This window comes from Acomys russatus, chromosome X, assembly GCF_903995435.1.
Source record: "Acomys russatus chromosome X, mAcoRus1.1, whole genome shotgun sequence".
Taxonomy (NCBI): Eukaryota; Metazoa; Chordata; class Mammalia; order Rodentia; family Muridae; genus Acomys; species Acomys russatus.
Window position 1 is genome coordinate 67,837,946 of NC_067169.1, and position 23,502 is coordinate 67,861,447.

Genomic DNA, 23,502 nt, shown 5'->3' on the forward strand with positions numbered 1-23,502 from the left:
TATACAAATAGATTATATCCTATAATGTGAGAGCATATTAGGGGTGAAAATGAAATGTTAGGGTAAATAAAAACACGAACGACAATGAAAATACATGAAAACAATAAATGGCAAATTCTAAAGCTTTTCAAATGGTTTTTTTCTGATAGTAACCACTTTAAATTTATTTGGTATATAATATCTCAGGTTTTTACAAATAATTTTAGTAGAAACGTTTGATGGTCCCATGTTATAGACCAAGAAACTGAGACAATCATATAAGTTAAGGGAAAGTAAAACAGGACATACATGGTGGATAACAATGTGAGATTTATGGAATAGCACTCTAAAATCTATGTTACTAACCATTATTTTGTAAACAGTAAATGTCATTAAAATAAAATTTATCATACATTAGATGTTGTTCTAACAGAAGGACACATATCAGCCTACAGACTCGGAAAAAATCTTCACCAACCCTACATCTGACAAAGGTCTAATATCCAAAATATATAAAGAACTCAAGAAATTAAACACCACCAAACCGAATAACCCAATTGAGAAATGGGGCTTGGAACTAAACAGAGAATTCTCAACAGAGGAGTATCAAATGGCTGAGAAACACTTAAAGAAATGCTCAACCTCCTTAGTCATCAGGGAAATGCAAATCAAAACAACTCTGAGATTCCATCTTACATCCATCAGAATGGCTAAGATCAAAAATTCAAGCGACACCACATGCTGGCGAGGATGTGGGGAGAGAGGAACACTCCTTCATTGCTGGTGGGAATGCAAACTAGTACAGCCACTTTGGAAATCTATCTGGTGCTATCTCAGAAAAATGGGAATAGGGCTTCCTCAAGACCCAGCTATTCCACTCCTTGGAATATACCCAGAAGATGCTCCAGCACACAACAAGAAAATTTGCTCAACCATGTTCATAGCAGCCTTATTCATAATAGCCAGAACATGGAAACAGCCTAAGTGTCCCTCAGTAGAAGAGTGGATAAAGAAACTGTGGTACATATACACTATGGAACACTACTCAGCTATTAAAAACAAGGAATTCCCGAAATTTGTGGATAAATGGATTGAGCTAGAAATGATCATAATGAGTGAGTTAACCCAGAAGCAGAAAGAATCAAATGGTATATACTCACTTATATCTGCATACTAGCCCAAGGGGCATGTCCCATGAAAGCCTTCACTTACCAGGAAACTGGGACAGAGGGGAAGGCATCCTATTGGGACTCTAAATGAGAGACGCATGGGAGAACAGCAAAATAAAAGGATCCAGAGGGTCCTAGAAATCTACAAGTAGAACAATATGATAGGCAGATTTGGGCCCAGGGGTCCCGCTCAAACTAAGGCACCAGCCAAGGACAATACAGGAGGTAAACTTTAAACCCCTTCCCAGATCTAGCCAATGGTCAGAATATTCTCCACAGTTGAGTGGAGAGTGTGATACGACTTTCTCACGTACTCTGGTGCCTCACATTTGACCATGTCCCCTGGAGGGGGAGACCTGGTGGCACTCAGAGGAAGGACAGCAAGTAGCCAAGAAGAGACTTGATACCCTATGAGAATATATAGGGGGATGTAATCCCCCTCAGGAACAGTCATAGGGGAGGGGAATAATGGGAAAATGGGGGGGGGAGGAATGGGAGGATACAAGGGATGGGATAAACATTGAGATGTAACAAGAATAAATTAATAAAAAAAAATAAAGAAGGTAGGAAAAATGAAGAAAAAAAGAAAAGAAAATAGTCACTGAAAACTAAATAATATATTAGTGCTTGCATTGCTTATATTTGAAGGTAAGGTCTGAAGAATATAACTTTTACCAGGCAATAATGCATTGTTTAATAACTATTGAGAATCTACTAATTTGTTCTTATGAATCAACTGTATCTAAAAGTACTTGTACATATAATGTGAACTTTAAAAACATGGAATCAAATAACTTAAAATAATATAAGCAAGATCATTTCCAGGTTTTATTTTATATTGTAAATGTGATGCCAAGATGACAACTACCAAAAGAATTTCTTAATCAGTAGAATGTGCATTTTTGAAGTTTTATATTTTGGGTGTAACATTCACTGTGACCTGTTCAAGCTTTGTTGGTTGTAATGATAAAACCAGGAGATCTACGTTCAAAAATCTTATTGAAGTGTCAAGAAACTTCTCTTAATTATTACTTTTCTTGGAAGAGGTATCTTTTCGTACACCAGAGATTATTCAATGGTAAGTTCTTTATAAGTCTAAATACCTGACTCCGAAAAGCTATTAAGCACTTACAATACTCAGTCTAATAATTTTCTAATACCTCTTTCAGACATCTTGACAAAACTAGTACATAATAACCCCTCTTTTCCTATTGTTGAGATGTGTAATACTAAAATATGAGCAATATTTTCAGAGAATTACAGATTTGGCTAATAAAGAGGCTATTCCTTCTAAAAATCATAGCACTGTATAAAAACTCTATTGAGAATATGTATATTATGCTATGTGTGAATAGGAAATTATCAGTATGACATAAGTAGACAGCATGTTCACAGAGTATTCATTATAAAGCAGTGCTAATTTAATAAAATATGACAGTTATTAAATGATGTTTCAACAGCTGATATGCCATGACTCAACTTCCAGTCAGTAATGAGATATACCACACAGCCCAGGTAAAAAGAATTGTCAGGAGTACTGATAGGAATATGATGTGACTATCTGGCTCCAAAAATCATGATCCATACAGAGTGTGAGCAGAGGATAATAAATAATCTACCAGCAGAAAGAAAAATTCTGTGTAGTTACAAACTACATTTCTGGTATGCTGTTTGTGTGGATGTTGGGTTCAGAACCAAGGAGGTTAAAAATAAAACCTTGCTAAGAATTCCTCCCATATGAGTTATTCTTTACTCTTATGACATTGTGTAAAATAAGAGTAAATATAAAATCTCAAGAGAGTTTCTAACCAAGTAAAGAACAGCTTGTGTGCCTCCTGAGTGAAGGAGAATAAGACAAAAATATCTGATTTTAGAGATTCTTGTAGGGAAATATGTTTTTGATGAATGTTATCAAGCAAAAAAGCAGTCAATTATGCCATAAATTCAGGAAGCAACATATTTAATAATCATTTATTTTAGCTCTAGTAGCACTGAAATGAATGCACTAAAATATTAGCAAGGCAAAATAGGAGACTAAAAACAGATATCACAGTTGTAAGCTTTATTCTTTTTTATTTTTATTTTGTTATAATTTATTTATATTACATTCCAATCTTTATCCCTAGCTCTTATCTTCCCATTCCCACCTTCCCGTCTTCTTCTGCCCTATTCCCCTCCCCTAGACCTCTAACACGGGGAAGTTCCTGCGTGCATTTTTTCTTTTTCTTTTTCTTTTTTAATCATATGCATTTATTTTATTACACATGGAGAAAACAAATTACATACAGCAAAGAGAACCATGAGACAATCACGAGTTATATAAACATTTCATTCATACTGATTTAGCTATTTGTATTTGTCAAACTTGAAGTAAACATCTTTCCTATCTTGTTGGGTCTAAATTTCTGAATGAAGATCAATAGCTATCATGTCTCATCTCTATTAACTTAAATCCTTTATCTTGATCTAAAAAGATCTTCTGCCCTAACCAACTAAACTTGATTGTAAAACTAAACTATCTGGTCTTCAACATTCTCAGAAAGTTGAGAAGGAATAAAACTTAAATGCCCGAGTGAACCAGTAATGCTGGTTTGCAGCTTCCAAAATGAAAGAATGACTGAGACAATTTGCTACCTGAATAGTCACATAAAACTCTCTATAATGTTGGAGCCTCATCTTCTGCTTTCTAGCCCATTATCTCTGCCAGACCTATTCACAAAGCAAGAACTAGTGAAGACTTGCTTATCCTGTCTTGACAGAGTTTGGCCTTCGACTCACCCTGCATCTAAGCATGCCCATTTTTAGGCATAATTCTTTCTGTGGCTAAAATGGGGACATTTTGCCCAGTGGCTTGTTTACAACATTCGAAGCCAACTCCATAAGGAGGTTCTTTGATGCTCATCATCTTCTTTGAGGTTGGCTGTGTGTTGTCAGGAGTTAACTTGTCAAAGAATTTTTAGAATAATAAAATCATCTTCAAATGCCATATTCTGTGAGTATCAAAGGCTTTTGAAGACCCTATTTAACTACTGTACCTTAAAAATCTATAGAATAATATTTATCTGATAGACTTAGGACATATATTCTTGTGCTAAACTCAGACTAGTATTTGATATGGTCATAATTTGCATCAATATGCAAAATTCTATACCAGTGACTTAGCAATAACCATCTCTGTGAGGAACAATTAAGGCCTTGAGTTAAGGAGTAGGTTATTTCATCTACCATTTGTTCTATTCTCCCTCTATAATTCTCTATCCCCTTTTCTTTCTTTTTAGTTCCTTTCTCCATACTTACGTATGAAAGATAAAGGAAAAGAAAAAAAGACATCCCTGAGTTCAGCCTAGTTTTCTCTCTGTATAAGACCAGTAATAACTTATAACTACCTCCTGATGAACATAACCATTTATAGACCAAGAGAACAAACAAAAACCTCACCTGAGGGAATGGGACATTGTTCACTTAAGGTTTCTTCAGGCTGAATTGGGGCAAATAATACCTTAGAAATGGCGGAAAAAAGTGGGAGAAATGGTTAAGCAAGCCATGGATTGCATTTGTGGTCCAGTTTCTAATTGTTGAGAGATTCCAAGCTTAAAAGGAGTCCTGAGTGCAACATATTGAAATGCTGGACCAAATGGGATCAGAAGCTTTCTACAATGCTGTATGAGAAGCTGTCCAATTCTTATGGATAACAAAAACAGAGGCATCTAGGGCTGGAGCAAGGAGGATACAGGATGTCAGCATCCAGCATGCTGAGAGAAATGAATCCTGTCGGGTCTGATCCAACATCAGTGTCCGGTTCTTTTGTTCTGAAAACATAATTTCTCACAAGCACTATGCTGTTATAACATTATGATTGCATGAGGTGTGTGGGATGTACAGAGCAATTAAGGCTGTTTCTCTGCTCATCATATGAGCAGAACTAAGATATCTGCATATCTTCCTTCATGCCATACTAAGAATGGCTTCACATAGAATCTGTGGCCAACATAAAGCCTCTCTCTGCATTTACATTCGCATCTCTGCTATAGAAGTTTTCTCACAGTGCTATTAAGGGGCCAATACATTTTAGAGTAGGTGAGGTATTAGAACCACAAGTACAGGTTCTGTGCTAACAGATTTAAGCAGTTTCAAAATATATTTTGAAATTGATTGAATAGTATAATTTTAACTTTGTATTTTCCCCATGTTCACTGCAGTGTTGGCCAATGCATTGATAGAAAAAAAAAATATTGCACTGCTTCCAAGAACATACTTCTTAATAAAGGCAAATAATTTAAAACAAAATATAGACTGAGATAGCGAATTCAGGTCATTTTGAAATTAAATGGGCTTTAGAGATCTTCTAGACACGGCTGGAAATTTTTCAAAGGAAGTATTTTGTTTCTCCGATTATGCTGTTCGAGCATATCTCAGCTGTCCAGTCGAGTAAGCCAGAACAATTTGAAAAAACACAAATAAAGAAGATCAACAAAAACAAAACAATAAAAGTCACTGATAAGTACAGATTCTTGTCAGATAGTTCAGATTTTGTAATAAAGGTGCTATTGAAATAGCCTGTTGTCATTTGTCCAAAGCATGAAGATGCTACTGATGCTTTTTAATGAATAGACAATTCATATATTGTTACCATAGGATTTCCAACATCATTTTATAAAATAAGTACATGAAAGTGGTGTTTCTGAGTTACTGAGCAAAAATACAATGCACAACATTTTACAATTGAATAGTCAGTTTACAAAAGGGAGTACATTTCTTTCATGAAATCTCTTCTGCATCAATATGTTACATCGAGGGGGAAAAGCAAAGCAAGGATTCCCACACACTATGTGTGGCACTGACAGTATCCTACTGGCAGGTGCAGCACATGTTTAATTTCTGGTCTGGCCATTTCCTCTTCTCATTGATCCTATCTTTTCTTTATATTTCTCTCTGCTTCTTTTAGTGTTAACATCTGCCAGACTTTTAGGAAAAAATTAATGTAGGAAAAACTAAACTATGCAAAATGTAAAATATATTTGATTTTCAACTGGCTTATACAACTCATTTAATTTTACTTCCCTACAACTGCACCAACATCTCCCTTCACACTGACACCATCAAAACTATTTCTAAAACTGAATGTCACAGAAAGCAGGTATACATCCATGTATTTTGTTTATAACTATATGTGATACAACAGAGTTATGATTGCCTACATGTATTTAAAAAGTCACTGATTAATTAATAAGCTAACATTTCCCAAAAGAAAATGAAACTTTCACTGGGAAGATAACAGAAATGATGGAATATTATAAGAATTATAAAAATATTTCCAAATTTTTATGGAGAGTGTACATATCTTGTGATCTCAAGCCACATACTGAAGTTCAGATATGGAAAATACAAAAGTCTTTATCTACTACCCTCCCTTGACAATAAACATAACACCCACTCTTTTTTTTTATTATTAATTTATTCTTGTTACATCTCAATGTTTATCCCATCCCTTGTATCCTCCCATTCCTCCCCGCCCCATTTTCCCATTATTCCCCTCCCCTATGACTGTTCCTGAGGGGGATTGCGTTCCCCTGTATATTCTCATAGGGTATCAAGTCTCTTCTTGGCTACTTGCTGTCCTTCCTCTGAGTGCCACCAGGTCTCCCCCTCCAGGGGACATGGTCAAATGTGAGGCACCAGAGTACGTGAGAAAGTCGTATCACACTCTCCACTCAACTGTGGAGAATATTCTGACCATTGGCTAGATCTGGGAAGGGGTTTAAAGTTTACCTCCTGTATTGTCCTTGGCTGGTGCCTTAGTTTGAGCGGGACCCCTGGGCCCAAATCTGCCTATCATATTGTTCTACTTGTAGATTTCTAGGACCCTCTGGATCCTTTTATTTTGCTGTTCTCCCATGCATCTCTCATTTAGAGTCCCAATAGGATGCCTTCCCCTCTGTCCCAGTTTTCTGGTAAGTGAAGGCTTTCGTGGGACATGGCCCTTGGGCTAGTATGCAGATATAAGTGAGTATATACCATTTGATTCTTTCTGCTTCTGGGTTAACTCACTCATTATGATCATTTCTAGCTCAATCCATTTATCCACAAATTTTGGGAATTCCTTGTTTTTAATAGCTGAGTAGTATTCCATAGTGTATATGTACCACAGTTTCTTTATCCACTCTTCTACTGAGGGACACTTAGGCTGTTTCCATGTTCTGGCTATTATGAATAAGGCTGCTATGAACATGGTTGAGCAAATTTTCTTGTTGTGTGCTGGAGCATCTTCTGGGTATATTCCAAGGAGTGGGATAGCTGGGTCTTGAGGAAGCCCTATTAAAAATATGGAACTCTTCACGAATTTGCGTGTCATCCTTGCGCAGGGGCCATGCTAATCTTCTCTGTATCGTTCCAATTTTAGTTTATGTGCTGCCGAAGCGAGCACACACCCACTCTTTTGACAGGACTTGTAAATACATAATTTTTCATGAATTAGTTTATATTACATATGCAATAAATAGATATTTTGGGAGGATTGTATAATTACACTGATAACATTTGTATAATGATTGCCAGGTTTGTAAATATAAATTTGTAGGGAATAGTAAAATGAAATTAAATATATCTAGATTCTTAATTAAGGTAAGGCAAATACTGTATATTATAAAATGACATTGTGTGCTAAGTAATCAAACTGAACAATTAATTTATGAATTGGAAATCAATGTCAATGCAGGTATGATAATCTACTCAAAATATCCAATGAGATGAACAAGTCAAAGATTCTTCATTAGCATACTCCATATGCATTGATTGTACAAAGTGAATACTGTAATATTCATATTAATGAATGGGGGTAATCACAAAGAAAATTCACAATAACAAACTTTGATGTTGTTTGCTTAAAGTTAATTTTATTTGGTTTATTGTTGAAGGTGTTTAAAGCAGGATATTACTCTGTAGTGAAGACATGCCTAGGTACTCAATATGTAACTCAAGATATCTTTGAACTCTTCTTTCAACCTCAGAAACTCTGAGATTATTCACATGGATCACTACTCCAGTGTGGAAAAATGTCTTGAGTGGATGTAACAACTGTTAATAAAGCTCTGTTTAGCCAATCCTCTGGACAGAAAGACAGTAAGTGGAAGGTGGGGTTTCCTGGAGATGGGGAGGAGCCAGAAGTTGACAGTTAAGAGTTGATGATCTCTTTGAGTTTGAGGCCAATCTGCTCTACATATATAGACGCAGTCCAGTCAATGCTGCATAGTGTACCCTGTCTCAAACAAATAGCGCAGTTATAAATTATGCCTCAGATTTGAACGAACACAATCTAATTAAGAGTTTCATATTTCAGTGCATTACAGTTTGGAAAGCACATGTTAAAAACAGAACACTTGGCCATTAATTGTATGCCTCCATCAAGTCCCTCCCCTCAGAGCTCAGGGAACTCCAAAGAAGAGGAGACTGAAATAGTGTAGGAAAGAAAAAGAATGGAGGAAACCAAGAAAACAAGGCCCTCTAAATCCACATAAGCAAAGCTCATATGGACTCACAGAGACATAATCAGCATGCACATTGCCTGCAGTGTTCTGTACAAGGTCCTCATAGTATATAATTATGGATTCCAGTTTAGTGGTTTTTAAGGAATTCAAGAGTGTGAAATTTGACTGGGCCTATGAATCTTGTACCTCCTGTGGAGCTCTTTTCTTCATGTAAGTTTTCTTATCTAACTTTGATATCAATGAATGAGTGAATGAATGAACAAAATCTTAATAACTAGGGTAAAGGTTAAAACTGAACTTTAACTTATACATGCTCAGAGAAAAAAAATTATATTTTTCCCATACAGTAACACTAGGTATATAAACCACTCCATGGTAGACCACATATTCAGAAGTAGTTGGCCAACATAAAATGGACACCACAGTTTCATTCTTTTGTTTATAATTTCATGGGGTTTGGGAGAGAGCATTCTGTTTTCTAATTTTCAGGATATGTTTGGTTTTTTATGTTTTGTTTTGCTGAGAAAGAGCTTAAAGTTGAGTAGTTAGGCAGGAAAAGAAGATCTGGAAGGATTTTTGTAGCACAATATTATGATCAATATATAATTAAGTTCAGCATTGTTTAAATGAAAACTAAGATAAAATGTATTTATACATACATACATATAACAAACACACACACACACATACACACACACACACACAGAGAGAGAGAGAGAGAGAGAGAGAGAGAGAGAGAGAGAGAGAGAGAGAGAAAGAGAGAGAGAGAGAGAGAGTTCAGTTATCTTTTTCTTACATTGTTACATAAATAACAATGTTCTTAAACAATCGTGCTACAAAACTTTTCTTTTTTTAAAAGAATTTAAACATATTAATATCTTTCAATGTAAGTAAACAAATCATATAAATTTCACTACTTATTTTAAATTTCACATCATTCCTTCTGGTATCTTAGAATCCAGTTAAATAATTACAATATTTTGTGCAGATATTGCCGGGAGAAAGTTTTGGAATTGAAAAATTCTAGTGTATTCTATGATATTCTTTTTAAAATTTTTATTTATTATAATTTATTCAGATTACATCTGTTTGTTATCTCTTGGCTTGCATCTTCCAATTCCCACCTGCCCTCCCTTTTCAGCCCTATTCCCCTCCCCTAGATTCTTAAGAATTGTTTCATTTATTACCTAGTTTCTACTTCAAAGTTTATGGCTTGTATTTATTTGTCTGCTGTAAAGCCAAGGATAAATAATATTATACATTTTACAATTATTTGAATCAAACAGAAAATCACACTATTTAAAACATAAAATAGTCCTTTAGTTGGCTATGAAATTATTTTTTCTGTTTTAAATTTTTTCAGTTTTTTAAAAATATTTTTATTATAATTTATTTACATGATATCTTCATTGAAATCCCCTCGGTCTTACCTTCGTGTTCTCATCCCCTCCCTCTTCCACCTTATTTGTCTCCCCTAGATCACTGACCAATGGGGTCCTTCTCGCTCAACATCTGACCACCGCCTCTCAGGTCTATCTGGGTAGCCTGCATCCCCTTCCTCTGTGTTCCCACAAGGATTCTCTGGCAAGGGTCAGAGATCAAATACCAGGCACCAGAGTTTGTGTCAGAGGCAGTCCCCTACTCTCCTCTCCCCTTCTCCATGTGGAGAATGAGTTGACGATCTGCTGAACAAGGAGTCTAGGTTCTCTCCTTGCAATGACCTTGGTTGGTATATGAGTTTCTACAGGCTCCCCCTGGGTCCATATCTCCCAGCCTTGATAGTCTCCTTGTGGAGTTTCTGACACCATCACCACCACTACCCCCACTTCCCTCCATGCTTCCATCCCTCTCCCCTCTTAACCAAGAGTCTGGCTTTCAGTCTCAGTATCTTTCCAGATCCACCACTGGGTGAAGCTTTTCAGAGGACATCTTTTGGCTTAATATCCATTTATAAGTGTGTATAAACCATGCCTATCAGAATGGCTAAGATGAAAAATCCAAGTGACAGCACATGCTGGTATGTTTATAGAGAAAGGGAAACACTCATCCATTGCTGTTGGTAGTACAAACTTGTAAAACCACTTTGGAAATCAATCTGGCTCTTTCTCAGAAAATTGGGAATACTGCTACATAAAGATCCAGCTATACCACTCCTGGGCATATACCCTAAATATGTTCTACCATACAACAAAGACATTTTCTCAGTTTTTGTTCATAACAGCCTTATTTGTAATAGCCAGAATCTGGAAAAACTTAAATGTCCCTCAACAGAAGAATGGATAGAGATATTATGGTACATTTACACAATGGTATATTATTATTCATCTATTAAAAACAAGGAAATCTTGAAAATTTCAGGCAAATGGATGAAACTAGAGACTATCATCCTGAGTGAGGTAACTCAGACTCAGAAGACATGCATGGATATGTAGCTATTTTACCATGTAGAAAATATCTTAGTGTTAGATTTTGACTCCTGTGTAAGGATAATATTAGATGATGAATCGCCTTAAGGAATAAAGGCTGCTAAACAAATATTAGTATTATAATTGATCATTTAAAACATGTTGCAGTTATTTTTACCAGTATAGCTTAATAATGTTCATTATTAGGCCTATAATTGTTATTACGGCAGTATTTTCTAACCCACTAGCAAGCAATCAAGACACAGACACTTGTTATATTTTAAAATATCCTCAACTAACCTGGGGCAGGGGAGACATTAATCCCATAAATTACCTCCCATAATGGAGTACGTATGGCATACCTATCTCATGCTATCTGCTTCTAATAAATTCTATCAATACCTCCCATCCATAATCACAAACACTTGTTAATTATCGTCTGGGCCATATCTCCATCCATGCCAGCCCAGGCATTTGCTTCTCCTCCACCTAACCTATGGCCCAACCTTCTTATCCTCTCTCTTCCTTGGTCTCTCTTCCTCCATAGATTCTCTCTGTCTCCCCAAGCCCTGTAACTTTAGCCATGCCTATCCCATTTGCCCTGCCCAGGTGTGCCGGCCTTTTATTGATCAAACAAGTTAGGCTCCTAGGCAAGGTACAGGTGGAGCACAGAGACAGCAAGCAGCAACTAACATTAAAAATACACCAGACCAACATCCAACAATTTCCTTTTTCTGTCTAAATAAAAAGGCCTTTTTTAATATACAGTAATAACAATTATGAAAATTTATAAAAGCCAATAGGTAAGACTTACATAGATAATGTCTAATCAAAAAGTGTTTGATAAACTTGAAGAAAATATTCTATGGTGAGTCAAAAGTACTGAACCTAAATCAGTATCTATCAAAGCTCATAGATACTATTTATCTAGACCTAAAAATATTTATCTACACCTAAATCTATCTTCTTAACTCCTAAAGAATAAGCTTAACTTTAAAACTAAGTATTTGGTCTTCAACTCTGTTAGAGACTTGAGAAAGAATACATTTAACTTCCTTAGTAAACAGAAAGTGCAGGTTAGCAGGTTCCAAAACGAAAAAAAAAAAAAAATGACAAAGAGAATTTGTTGTCTGAGTAGTCACCCAAAACTCTCTCTAACATTGGAGCATCATCTTTAGCCTATGGACCAGACATACTTGTGCTTTCCCTGTCTTGGCAGAGTTTTGGCTATAGACTCTGCCTGCATCTAAGCTTGGCAATTTTAGGCAGAAATCTGTCTGTGGGAGAAACAAGGACATTTTTACACAGAAGCTGTTTTGCCACATTTGAAACCATCTCTACAAGGAGTTTCTTTGATATTCATCATTCTTTTTGGGGTAGACTGGGTATTGCCAGGAGTTAACCTGTCTTACTGGCAAAGAATCCTTAAAATAATAAAAACATGTAAAATGCCATATTCGGTAGGTCTCTGAGGATTTTGAAGACCTTTTATCTATCTATAGAATTATATTTGTTGAACCTAGGATGTACATTTCTATACTTGACATGATCATGAGTTGATCAAGTAACAACTGAATTGTATTACTTAATTATTTTAAACAATTTGCCATAGTACTATCAAAGTATTAAAAGTAAACCATGTATTATAATTTAGTGGTATGAGTACAATATCTCATAATTAGAAAAAATATATATGTAATGTGTATGAAGAATAATTTCAAATTTGAATTCTATACCAATGTATCAAAATTAAACTTATTTTGTATCAATATACAAAATTCTATATCAATGAATTAAAATTAACCTTATTTGTGAGTAATAATTAAGGTCTTAATTTGAAGAATAGATTCAATAATCTACTTTTGCTCCTATCATTCCTACATATTTTTATATTTCCCCTTCTTCCTTTTCAACCCATATCTCCATATCTAAGAAAGAAAGATAAAGGAAAGGAGAGAAATTTCTAAGTCAAATATTGCTTTCTGAATAAGACCAATAATTATTTATAACCAATTCCCAGTGAAAATGAACATCCATAGTCCAAGAAAACAAACAAAAACCTACCCAATCCCCTTCAAAGGAAATGGGTCATCTTTTTCTTAAGTTTTTTTTTTCTGCCTGATTTGGGGCAAATAATACCTTTGTAGAGGCCCAAATAAAATTGGAAAAAAAAATGGTTACACAAATTAGGAATACCATTTATTTTCCAGTCTTTAAATGGTGAGAAATTCCAGGCTTAATAGATATCTTGTGTAGGACAGTCTGAAATGCTGGACCAATTGGGATCAGGAGTTTTCTTAGAAGCTGTCCTTGGAGCTATCTTGTTCTGATGAGGAATAGTAACCAAAGCACTTGGGGCTAGAACATGAAAGATGCAGGATGTCAGCATCTCAGCATGGTGGAGGAATGAATCCTGTCAGGTATGATACAGCTCAGAGTCTGGTTCCTTTTTTATGGAAACATGTAATTTCTCACAAGTATTACACAATCCTAAAACTATGAGTGTATTAGGTGTACAGGATGCACAGAACAATTAAGGATAGTTCTCTGTTCTTTGTATGAACAGAAGAAAAATATCTATAAATCTTCATTCTTGCCATATGAAGAACGGCATCTAATAATAAATCAAGGGGATTTTTTAACCAACAAGAAGCTTTGGCTATACATAGACATTGATGTCTCAGCCAGTTTCAGAGCTATTCGCATGTAGGGGGATTAGTAATATAAGTTAACTGTTTGTTGTATAGTTTGAATTCATGTAAGGACAGACTGACTTAAGTAAGCAGTCTCTTTTTCATCCAGGTATGTTTTATTTTTATCTCTTTCAAAGAGGAAATATTATATCATGATTACCAATGAACATACAATCATAATCATATTGAAATCAAAACAAGATTGTATCGATGTAAATGTCCTTCTCTAGGCTCTATGGTACCTGATGTATAGGCCAGGCCATTGCCTTTTTCCTGAGAGAATGTTTCCCACTTTAGAAACAGGCCTGTTACCCTGCACAAAAGAAAAGGCATTAAGCATTAAGTAAACTTTATGTGAACTCCCATTTTATTTTAGAGTTTATGCATACCCTAGGAATCTTGAGTCTGGATTTTACATTTGCTTTTTATATTTTTACATTTGTTTTACCCCTTCTCTCCATAGTGGATGAACACCTTCACCGTTAAATTATAAATGTTCTTCTCTAGGCTATATGGCACCTGATGTATAGGCTAGGCCACTACCTGTTTCCAGAGAAAATGCATCATGTTTTAGAGACAGGCAACTTGCCCTGAGCAAAAGAAAAGGCATTAAGCTTACCCTAGGCATCTTGTACCTGGGTTTTTACAATTGTGGTAGATATGTGTTTTTGTCTCACCCCTTCTATCCATAGAGGTTGGACACTTCTACCTTTTAAGCATATGAATGGTAGCCTTTGAGTTTCAAGGACATAAATAGGATGATGTGCAGTTAGTCACCTGTAAGTCCTCTGTGTCTCTATGCATCCTGTGTGACTGCCACCTGTCCTCTGGGAAAATGGCTCACATTTAGAGGGATAAGCCAGTTGCCAGAGCAGTCAGCATACAAAGGCTTTTTTATATGGGAGGCAAGCAGCTTGAATATTTTTCTCCTCTTCCAACCTTGGTCCTTACATTGACCAACAGAACATATTTCTTAGGCCAATTTACCCTTTGGAACAAGTTTTCCCATGGAATTTTCACTTTCAAGAAGATTGGCTGGCCTTTTTAGACCAGTGACATCATTTTTTTCATTAATTTATTCATATTACATCTCGATTGTTAGCCCTTCCCCTGTTTCCTCGCATTCTTCCCTCCTTCCCATTTCTCCCCTTCTGCCCTCCCCTATGTCTGTGACTGAAGGAGAGCTCCTCCCCCTATATATGCTCTCAGAATATCAAGTCTCTTCTTGGTGACTAGCTATCCTTCCTCTGAGTGCCACCAGGTCTCCCCATCCGGGGGACATGGTCAGAAAAGGGGCACCAGAGTTTGTGTGAGAGTCAGATCTCACTCTCCACTCAACGGTGGAAAATATCATGTTCGTCGGCTAGGTCTTGGTAGGGGTGGGAAACTTACTGCCTATATTCTCCTTGGCTGGTGCCTTAGTTTGAGGAGGACCCCAGGATCCAGATCTGCCTGTCATAAAGTTCTTCTTGTAGGTTTCCAGGACCCTGTGGGTCCTACTATTTCCTCTTTCTTCCATGCTACTCTTGCCTAAAGTCTCAATTGGATATACTCTCCTCTGACCCACATTCATGTTAAGTAAAGATTTTCATGGTACGTATCCCTTGGTCTAGTGTTTTGATATAAGTGAGTATATACCGTTTGTCTCTTTTTGCTTTTGGGTGAACTCACTCATTATGATAATTTCTAGATCAATCCATTTGTCCACACATTTTGGGAATTCCTCGTTTTTAATAGCTGTTTTTGTTGAAGTCCAGCCTTAGCCCATGGTGATCTGATAAGATACAAGGTATTACTTCAATCTTCTTGTATCTATTGAGGTTTGCTTCGTGACCAACTATGTGATCACTTTTAGAGAACGTTCCATGGGGTGCATTTGGGTGGAAAGTTCTGTAGATATCTGTAGATCCATTTGATTCATGACATTGGTTAATGAGGTTATTTCTCGGCTTATTTTTTGATTCAAAGACCTATCCTTGAGTGAAAGAGGGGTGTTGAAGTCTCCCACTATTAAAGTGTGGGTATCAATGAGTGGGGCGAGCTTTGTTAATAACTCTTTTACAAATGTGGGAGCCCTTGTATTCAGAGCATAGATGTTCAAAATTGTAATGTCTTCTTGGTTGACTTTACCTTTGAGGAGTATGAAGTGTCCATCCTCATCTCGTTTGATTAATTTTGGTTGAAAGTCTATTTTATTAGATATTAGAATGGCTACCCCAGCTTGCTTCTTGTTACCATTTCCTTGGAATATTTTTTCCCAAACTTTCACTCTGAGGCAATATCTGTCCTTGTGGTTGAGGTGTGTTTCTTGAATGCAGAAGAATGTTGGGTCATGTTTATGCATCCACTCCGTTAGTCTGTGTCTTTTTATTGGAGAACTGAGACCCTTGACGTTGAGAGATATTAATGACCAGTAATTGGTAAGTCCCTTCATTTTTGGTATTTGTAACAGTTGAGATTTTGTGAGGTTGTGATTTTGCAATGGTATATTTACCTATTTCCTATGTAGTTTTGGTTGTAATTTAACCAGTTGGGGTGGAGTTTTCCTTCTACTAGCTTCTGTAAAACCGGATTTGTGGCTAGGTACTGTTTGAATTTGTTTTTGTCATGAAATAACTTGTCTTCTCCGTCAATGGTTATTGATAATTTTGCTGGATATAGTAGTCTTTCCTGGTATCTGTGTTCTCTTAGGGTTTGCAGCACCTCTGTCCAGGTCCTTCTGGCTTTCATGGTCTCTGCTGAGAAATCAGGAGTAATTCTGATAGGTTTGCCTTCGTATGTTACTCGGCCTTTTTCTCTTGCCGCTTTCAATATTTTTTTCCTTGTTCTTTATGTTTTGTGTTGTTGTTATTATGTGGCGGGAAGATTTTTTTTCAGGTCTATTCTATTTGGTGTTCTGTAGGCCTCTTGTATGCTCATATGCATCTCATTTTTCAAATTGTGAAAATTTTCCTCCATTATTTGATTAAAGATGTGTTCTGGGCTGTGGAGTCGGCTTTCCAGTCTCTCCTGTATCCCTATTATTCTCAAGTTTCGTCTTTTCATGTGGTCTTTTAGTTTTTGAATGGTCTGTGTTAGGAACTTTTCAGATTTAGCATTTCCCTGAATGATTGTTTCCAGTTCTGCAATTGTATCTTCAAGTCCTGATATTCGTTCTTCCATTTCTTGCAATCTGTTAGATAAGGCCACCTCTGAGATGCTTGCTTTCCTCTTTGCAGACTCTTGATCATGTTTTTCTTCTGTGTGTTCCTGCATCATAGCTTCTATTTTTATCTTCATGTCTTGGACTGTTTTAATGATTTCCATCATCTGGTTATTTATGTTTTTCTGAAATTCTTCAAGTGCCTCTTTATATCACTCTTTTAACTCTTCAGCCCTCTTGTTTGCCTCCTCCTGCATTTGTTTACAGATTTTATTTGTTTCTTCCATTATAATCTTCTTTACTAAGGACTTGAGGTCATTTTCTTGCCTATCCATTGCTGTTAGGTTCTCTAGGTTGTTTTCATTGGGAATGTTGGGATCCGGAGATGCCAAACTGATTTGGTTTTTTATAGCATTCTTACGCTGTCCTCTAGTTATTTTGATGGCTCTGATGTTGGAAGGTATTTTGTAGTGACCTTCGCTGCTTGAGAGTGGTTAATTGATGACTGATTATAGGTCAGGTGTTCTTGCCTGTGGGGATCAGGGGGTATTTTTGTAGAACAGGTAGGTGACCGGTTTCACTCCTGGTGATTTTCCTCTGCCCCCTGGGCTCCAGGCTGAGCCAGCAAAAGTAGATATCTGTTTGGACTTTACTGCTGTAATTCAGATCAGCAGTCTTGGGACCTAGAATAAGGTCCGCACACAAATGTTCTGGCTGAGTAGTTTGTTCCCTGCTGCCTGTCCTTCCTGTGGATTTGTAGTCAAGACCCCAGGTATATCAGATCTTCTGGGGGTGTAGCTATCTTTTAGCTCTGCCTCTATACCCTGTAGCAGTGCCCAACCTCTCCCAGTACTATATGCCTGGAGGGACCAAGGTCGCTCTTGGTCAGAAATTAGGCACTGCAAGCAAGACCCTCTTTTCATCTCCCGATAAAGTGAGAGTGCCTGCCTTGCTGAGGCCAGGATCTCCACTGGACTCTCTCATTTGGGGAGCAGGGAGCGCAGTGCCAGGGCCTTGCGGCTGGGCGGTTATTAAGACTGGCTCTGCAGAGCTCTGGTGAGCGCTCGCGGAACCAAATTTTTCTGCCGGGGTATGTTGGTACCCTCACACTATGGGTCAGCAATTAGACACTGCAAACATGACCCATCCATGTCTCATCTCCCAATAATGTGAGAGTGCCTGCCTTGCTCAGGCCAGGATCTCCCGCTGAGCTCACTCATTGGGAATCAGGGAGCGCAGGGCCAGCTCAACTGGTCTCTCTCGTTCGGGGAGCAGGGAGCGTAGGGCCAGGGCCTTGCGGCTGGGAGGTTAGTAAGGCTGGTGCTGCAGCGCGCTGGTGGCCGCTCGCAGAACCAAATCTTCCCGCCGGGGTATGCTGGTCCTTTCACACTCTAGGACAGCGATTAGACTCTGCAAACATGACCCATCCACTTCTCATCTCCCGACAATGTGAGAGTGCCTGCCTTGCTCAGGCCAGGATCTCCAGCTGGGCTCTCTCATTCGGGGAGCGGGGAGCGGGGAGTGGAGCGTAGGACCAGTGCCTTGCGGCTGGGTAGGAACAAAAGGGTTGCAGAGCTCTGGTGGAAGCCCGTGGAACCAGGTCTTCTCGCAGGGCTAATAAGTTCAGCTATAGCTCTAGGCAAGACCCACGTCTACCGACGGGTCTGTGGAAGCAGTTCAAGCTGATTTGTCACTGCTGCTGTTTGCAGGCTCAGTCTGCTATGATTGGTGTTAAGTTTGGCCCCGGATGGCCAGCGAGCTGTAGTCCCACTATAACTGTCTTTGTTGGGTCCCGCCACCTGTGTTTTCAGTCGGCCTAGGCGGGTGACCTCTGCAGTTTGGAGTGTTGTGGAAGGAGGAATCCTAGGGCAGATTCACCATCTTCACTGATACTCCTCTGGCTGGGGACTCTGGAAAAACCCCTCCTCAAACAGCGAGTCTGTGCTTTATATGCATGCTGCAGTTTGCATGTGGATTCCATTTCAGAGTTTGGGGAGTGCGTTTAGCACCTCCGTTATGTTGCTTGACCCAGGGGGGTAGGCCCCCTGTTTGGTCTGTGGCCTTTGGGGCCCCACTCACCTATAGTTCTCAAAGTCCAGCAATCTATTGCTCCTCTTATGTCTCTGGTCTCCACGGAGTAGATCAGATATGTGGCTTAATGGTCGGTGCCATCTTGGAATCCCCGACATCATTTTTTTCTTACATAAATCTAAGATTGATGTGTATCTGTCCTTTAGAATAGTAAAGGCATATAATCCATTATTTATAAAAAGGAACTTAGATAGTAATTTTAAGGAAAAATTTGTCATTTTGAATCCTAGACTGTCTTTGTAAGTAGCTTATCTCATCAACAAGGGGGTCGCGCGCTGACATACTATGGAGACCAGGCTGGTCTACAACTTAGAGTTCTGGCTGTCTTTGTCTCCATTGTGTTGGGGTTAAGGCCATATTTGCCAATTTGTTGCAGTTATTTTACCAGTATGGTTTTATAATTTTTATTATTAGGTCTATAATTATTATTACAACAGTATTTTCTAACCTCCTGGAAATCATTCAAGACACAAACACCTGTTATATTTTAAAATAGCCTGAGTTAACCTGGGGCAAGGCAGATATTAATCCCCTAAACTCCTTCCCATAGTGGGGCAGGTATGGGACAACTGCCCCAATCCCATGCCATCTGCTTCTAAAAATTTCTGTCAATCTACCTCCCATCCATAGTCCCAAATACTTAATTACCATCATCCGGTGCAGACCTGTGCTTCTCCTCTACCTAACCTTAAGTGCAGCCTTCTTCTTCCTCCCCTCTCCTTTGGTCCCTTCTCCTCCTAAGATTCTCTGTCTCCCCAAACACTGGAATGTTAGCCATGCCTATACCATTTGCCTTGCCCAGGTATGATGGCCTTTTATTGGTCAAATAGGTTAGGCTCTTAGGCAAAGTACAGGTGGGGCAGACACAGCAAGCAGTAGTTTGCATCAAAATACATCAGACCATCCTCCAACAACTTTACATTTTCAAATTAAATACTTCAGTTTTAAAAAATAAAGACAAATATTTATTTTGGTATTTTTATACAGTTGTAACTAAGGAACTTTCTAAAGAAAAATAGTAAACATAAACAAAAAAATAACCAAAGGGTAATAAATAAACCAAACCCATTAAAGTTCCATTAGCAAAATGATGAACAAAAATTTCAAGAAAGATATAATTACATGTAAATTTTACTTAGCCAAAACACATATGAATTTTATACAGTTTTCTATTAAAGTTATAAGTGGCTTATTGAAGGCAGTTTACTGTTTTAGCTGTTGTGACTCCCCCACAGTGGTAGATCAATACATCAATGAATATGATTTCAGAAATTCCGTGTTATTAGACACAAAAGCAAATCATTTTTGTTTTGTTTTCCATGGCACATTAATAATCAATAGTTATAAGACTATCACAACATACTCCAATAGCTCTTTAGAGAGTGTGAATTAAAGAACAAAAACATGCACTTTTGAATGTTGTTTTCTTTCTAAACAGCAGATTAGATGAAATGAAAGGGTCTCAAAGTAGATAAATGAGTATGAATCAGAGAACAAGCTGGTTATTGTATCTTATGAATAAGAAGTGACGCCTGAACAAATTCATGAATGGCAAAGGTTCAGTGTAAGCACTTTAAATGTCTAAGTACATATGTAATTTTATCTATCTATTTATTTGTTTGGTTTTTTTTTTTTTGAGACAGGGTTCCTCTGTGTGACCTTGACTGTACTGGACTCATTTTATAGAATAGGCTGGCCTTGAAGTCACAGCAATCTATCCACCCACTTCTTCCTCCCTGAGTGCTGGCATTAAAGGGTTGTGCCAACAGGCCTGCCTCATGTGTTATTTTAAACACTGGCATTTTCTTTGTGTATGTATTGCTTCTAAAGTAGAAAAATAAAATATGCTAAAAGATGTTTATCAGGTTTGGTAATAGAGTTGGTGATGTAGCTCAGTAGTATAATATTTACATAGTATGGATTCTAACTCAGCTTGACAAAAAATAAACAAATATTTTTTTTAGATAACTCTTAAATTTATTTTTTTATTTATATTATTAAATTTTTTATTAATTTATTCATATTACATCTTGATTGTTAACCCTTCCCCTGTTTCCTCCCATTCTTCCCTCCCTCCCATTTCCCCCCTTCTCCCCTCCCTTATGTCTGTGATTGAGGGAGACCTCCTCCCCCTATATATGCTCTTAGAATATCAAGTCTCTTCTTGGTAACTTGCTATCCTTCCTCTGAGTGCTGCCAGGCTTCCCCGTCCAGGGGACATGGTCAGAGAAGGGGCAACAGGGTCCATGTGAGAGTCAGATCTCACTCTCCACTCAACGGTGGAGAATATCATGTTCGTCGGCTAGGTCTAGTAGGGGTTCGAAGTTTAATGCCTATATTCTCCTTGGCTGGTGCCTTAGTTTGAGGAGGACCACAGGACCCAGATTTGCCTGTCATGAAGTTCTTGTAGGTTTCCAGGACCCTGTGGGTCCTACTATTTCCCTATTCTTCCATGCTACTCTCGCCTGAAGTCTCAATAGGATGTCGTCTCTTCTGACCCACTTTCTTGGAAAGTAAAGTTTTTCATGGTACGTATCCCTTCTACTAGTGTTTTGATATAAGTGAGTATATACCGTTTGTCTCTTTTTGTTTCTGGGTGAACTCACTCTTTATGATAATTTCTAGATCAATCCATTTGTCCACAAATTTTGGGAATTCCTCGTTTTTAATAGCTGAGTAGTATTCCATAGTGTAAATGTACCACAGTTTCTTAGTCAATTCTTCTACTGAGGGACACTTAGGCTGTTTCTATGTTCTGGCTATTATGTTTAAAGCAGCTATGAATATGGTTGAGCATATGTCCCTGTTGTGTGGTAGGGCATTTTCTGGGTATATTCCAAGGAGTGGGATAGCTGGGTCTTGAGGAAGCCCTATTCCCAGTTTTCTGAGAAAGCACCAGATAGCTTTCCAAAGTGGTTGTAGTAGTTTGCATTCCCACCAACAATGAAGAAGTGTTCCTCTCTCTCCACATCCTTGCCAACACGTGTTGTCATTTGAGTTTTTGTTCTTAGCCATTCTGAAGGGTGTAAGATGGAATCTCAGTGTCGTTTTGATTTGCGTTTCTCTCATGACTAACGAGGATGAGCATTTCTTTAAGTGTGTCTCGGCAATTTGATATTACTCTGTTGAGAATTCTCTGTTAAGTTCCAAGCCCTATTTCACAATTGGGTTGTTTGGTTTTGTGGTGTTTAATTTCTTGAGTTCTTTATATATTTTGGACATTAAACCTTTGTCAGATGAAGGGTTGGTGAAGATCTTTTCCCATTCTGTAGGCTGTCGTTTTGTTCTCTTGACAGTGTCTCCTGCCTTACAGAAGCTTCTCAGCCTCATGAGGTCCCATTTATTAATTGGTGACATTAAGGCCTGGGCTGTTGTTGTACTGTTCAGGAAGTTGTTTCCTGTGCCTATGTGTCCCAGGCTCTTCCCCACTTTTTTCTCTAACTGAATTAATGTCTCTGGTTTTAAGTTGAGGTCCTTAATCCACTTGGACTTCAGTTTTGTGCATGGTGACAAATAAGGGTCTAATTGCATTTTTCTACATGTAGACATCCAGTTAGACCAGCACCATTTGTTGAAGATGCTATCCTTTTTCCATTGAATAAATTCGGCCTCCTTGTCAAAAAACAAGTGAGCAAATGTGTGTGGATTCACCTCTGGGTCTTCAGTTCGATTCCATTGATCCACCAGTCTATTGCTTTGCCAGTACCATGGTGTTTTAATTACTGTTGCTCTGTAGTACAGCTTGAGATCAGGTATGGAGATTCCTCTGGAGGATCTTTTGTTGTATAGGATTGTTTTTGCTATTCTGAGTTTTTTATTTCTCCATATGAATTTGAGAATTGATCTTTCAAAACCTTCAAAATATTTTGTAGGTATTTTGATAGGAATTGCATTGAATTTGTAAATTGCTTTTGGTAAGATGGCCATTTTACTATGTTGATTCTCCCGATCCATGAACAAGGTAGATCCCTCCATCTTCTGATGTCATCTTCAATCTCTTTCTTCAGAGGTTTGAAGGTTTTTTTCAAATAAGTCCTTCACTTGCTTGGTTAGAGTTACTCCTAGATATTTTATATTGTTTGTGGCTATTGTGAAGGGAGTAGTTTTTCTAATCTCTTCCTCTGCCTGTTTGTCATTTGTATACAGGAAAGTTACTGACTTTTTTGAGTTTATTTTTTATCCTGCCAACTTGCTGAAGGTGTTCATCAGCTATAGGAGTTCTCTGGTGGAATTTTGTGGGTCACTTATATACACTATCATATCTTCTGCAAATAGGGATAATTTGACTTCTTCCTTTCCCACTTGGATCCTTTTGATCTCCTTTTGGTGCATTATTGCTCTGGCTAGAACTTCAAAAACTATATTGAAGAGATATGGGGACAGAGGGCAGCCTTGTCCGGTTCCTGATTTTAGAGGGATTTCCTTGATTATCTCTCCATTTAATTTAATGTTGGCTGTTGGCTTGCTGTGTATAGCCTTTATTATGATTAGATAATTGCCTTGTATTCCCGATCTCTCCAGAACATAAATGGGTGTTGG

At 37.8% G+C, this 23,502-nt stretch overlaps 1 non-coding gene across 1 annotated transcript; it reads right to left on the minus strand.

Annotated features, from left to right (window-relative positions):
• Nucleotides 1-7,465: 7,465 nt before the first annotated feature.
• Nucleotides 7,466-7,572, minus strand: LOC127186118 (U6 spliceosomal RNA). Its single transcript, XR_007830348.1, has one exon. It is a non-coding gene; the product is annotated as a U6 spliceosomal RNA (small nuclear RNA).
• Nucleotides 7,573-23,502: the final 15,930 nt, after the last annotated feature.